The sequence below is a fragment of the Suricata suricatta genome, chromosome 10 (assembly GCF_006229205.1).
Source record: "Suricata suricatta isolate VVHF042 chromosome 10, meerkat_22Aug2017_6uvM2_HiC, whole genome shotgun sequence".
NCBI lineage: Eukaryota > Metazoa > Chordata > Mammalia > Carnivora > Herpestidae > Suricata > Suricata suricatta.
The window spans coordinates 61,456,602-61,460,031 of NC_043709.1; the positions used below are offsets into that span (position 1 = coordinate 61,456,602).

The following is a 3,430-nucleotide window of genomic DNA, read 5'->3' on the forward strand; positions in this document are numbered from 1 at the left end:
GGTGTGCCCTTGCCTGCTTAGATTTCTAACAATGGTTAAGGGAAAACTCAGGACACAGTGCAAGGATGGTCTGTTAACTTCTGCTTCCCAAGGGCCAGTCATTGTTTCCTGTCCCTATTTTCCTGATGCCCCTACCCCAACTCTCAACACAAAAGAAATTCTCATGGATTAGCTGATTTATAAAGATGTTTCTGGATCCCGTTGTATCAATACCCTGCTGTGTTCACCTCTAACCATTAATGGAAGTAACAGTGTCTGCCTTTCATTTTGGAACTAAATTCCTGCACAGAATTTATTTTACAACCAATATGTGTTCCCAGATCATGGATATGAAGGGCACCAAAATTTCATCTAATTGAATCCACCAATGTATTAAAAGACTTCCACACCACAATAAATAAGATTTATTGCAGATAAATGAGGCTGATTCAATGTTCAAAATAAATCAACGCAATCCACTATTTCAAATGGGTAAAGAAGAAAAATCATATGATTATACTAGTTAATGAGAAGAAATTATGTAACACAATCCAATACCCATTAATGACTTTTTAAAAAAACTCATCAAAAATGAATAAAGGACAAATTCCTCATATTTGAAAACAGTATTTTTAAAACATCTTGTAGCTAACCACACTTACTGATGAGAGACTGGACCCTTCACTTCTTATATGTTAAGTTTATTTATTGTTGAGAGAGAGAGAGAGAGAGAGAGAGAGAGAGAGAGAGAGAGAGAGAGAGAGAATGAGCAAGGGAGGGACACAGAGAGAAGACACAGAATCCAAAGCAGGCTCCAGTCTCTGAGCTGTCAGCACAGAGTCTGACGTGTGGCTCAAACTCACCAACTCTGAGATTATGACCTGAGCTGAAGTCAGATGCCTAACCAACTGAGCCCTCAGGCACCCCTGGACCCTTTAGTTCTGAGGTCGAGAATAAGGTAAGCATGTGTTCTCTCTCCACTTTTAATCAGCAGTGTACTGGAAGCTCTAACTAGTGCAATAAGATGAGAGAAAGCATATAAGTTATACAGATTAGGAGTGAAGAAATAAAGCTGTCTATATTCTCAGAGGACATAATATTCTATGTAGAAAATCTGAAAACCTTCTGGAATAAACAACCCAGTATAACAAAGTTGTAGTATACAAGAATACTACTTAAGAAGTCACTTATTGAGAGAGGGCAAGATGGTGGAGAAGTAGGGAACACTGATATATCTGTACGACTGCAATCATCAAACTGAGAGGATTTAAAAGCCATAACTTTCTAATCTCCAGGAGCGGCAGTGTGGGCACTGACCCCTTATTGATATCAGCTGCATGGATGACTGTGAGTGAGACAGGGAACAGAGACGGAGGGAGGGGGCGCCAGCTCAAGGCTGAGCTGGAAAGAGAGTGCCCAGAGACTTAGTCACGGGCCCCAGAGAGCATGGGTCCGGAGGCTGCACAACACCATGCAGGGCCACAAACACGCATGACAGCCATGCAGGTTGGCACAGAATTTTGAGAGCTGCCCATGAGCCTGGGTGCTGCATGAGAGAGCAGCGCAAGACGCTGGGCGTGAACCGGCTCCCAGGGAGGTACGGACCTGAGGGGAGGAGGAGAGACTGAAGGGAGACCTTAGCCCATGCGGAGAGACAAAATTTCCATTTTTGACCCGCCCATGGCACGGGGAGGTTTGACTCAAGAGAGTGGGTGGCAACTCAAGGTCTGAGAGGAGCTTGAGGCGCCTCCATTCTTCTCCCTCCATCTACTAAGGCGGGGCCTCAGAGACCAGGCCCAGTCCCAACATACCTACATTGAACCACGCCCATCCACACTGGAGAGCTGGATTCTTCTCTTCGTGCTATTTATAAAAATATTTTTCTTTTTTTCTTTCAATTTTTTCTAACCTTATTATTCTTAATTTTTAAGCTTCCATAATTTTTTCTCTTATTTTCTCTTTTCTATTTCCATGTTTCATCCTTCTCTCCCTATTCCTCCTAGAGTTTGGGAAAGACTAACATTTAACACTGCTGTGATTAGATCAACCCTTGCCATCCAGATACTTTTTGCTTATCTCATTCTTATCTTTATCCTCTGCAGGTTTTAGGATCTCAGACTGTCCTTTATCTCTGTCTGTCTCTGTGTCTCTGGTTTTTTTTTCTTCCTTATTTCTCCTTTCCTGTCCTCCCTTTTCTTTTCTGCTCCCCCTTTTTCCTTTCCCATTTGGTTTGCTTGTTTACAGGATCTGTCAGTGCATTTGCATGCATGTGTTCCCTGTGTGTGTGTCTGTTTTCCTTTTCAAGGCTACCTCAAAAAACAGGCCTAAGCACACATAGTGGAAAGTCTAAAATATCACTGAGTAAGGAAATATATTAACTACAAGCACAACAAGAGAAACTGAGAAACACCAATAAAAGAACATCTCCTGAAACGACAGGCCCTGGACAGTCAAAGAGCGTCCTTTAATAGAGCCATACTAACAGGTGCAAGGTGCAGAAAGAGCTTTTAAAACTGATAAGTGACAGAAAGCTAGCCAAAATGACGAAACGAAAGAACTCTCCTCTAAAGAAATTCCAGGAAGAAATCACAGCAACAGAACTGCTCAAAACAGACACAAGCAACATACTTGAACAAGAATTTAGAACGATTATCATAAAATCAATCGCTGGGCTTGAAAAAAGCATAGAAGCTGTCAAAGAAGATATTGATAGGGAGGAGCCAAGATGGCGGAGAGGAAGGGAGCTCTGTAAACTCTGTCCGCCCCATTTATCGATCCAAGAAGGATATTACTCTCATCTGCGAGAGCGGAAGGAGAAAATACGGACTCCAGAAATAATAGAACCTCAAGGATACTTGAGTGAGTGAGGGCGAATGGGGGAAATCTGAAAACAGGCCAGGCCAGGACAGGCAGGGGAGACAAGATCCCCAGCCCAACGTGGGGGAAGCGCGTGGAGCCCGAGAGACAAAGGGAGGGGACAGGGGAGGCACTTCCCGGTGAGAAGCTGCTGGAGCGCAGCTGCGCCAGGGGCAAGCAATTCGAACTTGGTTTTGGGAACAGGACCACGACTGCATTTCCACGGCGCCCCTCGCCCCCTGCACGGACTGTGCGAATCCCGGGTGCCCACAGGAAAAAATAGGGCCCACACCTATGCAACCCACGACAAGGAGTCGGTGGTGGGTGGAGGCCTGGGTGCCCGCTTAGACTGCAGGAGCTCCCAGCTCATTTCCAGCAGCGCACAGGCCTTGAGCAACAGCTATCGGAAACTGAGAGACTCAGCTTTTGTTTTTTTTTTTTCCTTTCCTCCATTGCAATCGCGATCCTGGCTGGGGGTGGGGACTCCACAATTGAGTCTGTGAAGGTGCACGCTTCACCTCCTGCTGCTCATTTCGCCTCAGGCAGGGGCGGAGCCTCTGAGAACAGCCTCCAAGACCTACCACATCAAACCACG

At 45.2% G+C, this 3,430-nt stretch overlaps 1 protein-coding gene across 1 annotated transcript in view; it reads left to right on the plus strand.

Annotated features, from left to right (window-relative positions):
- Nucleotides 1–3,430, plus strand: part of LOC115305652 (keratin, type II cytoskeletal 6A-like) — a 9,225-nt gene that overhangs the window by 4,790 nt on the left and 1,005 nt on the right. The window lies entirely within an intron of this gene.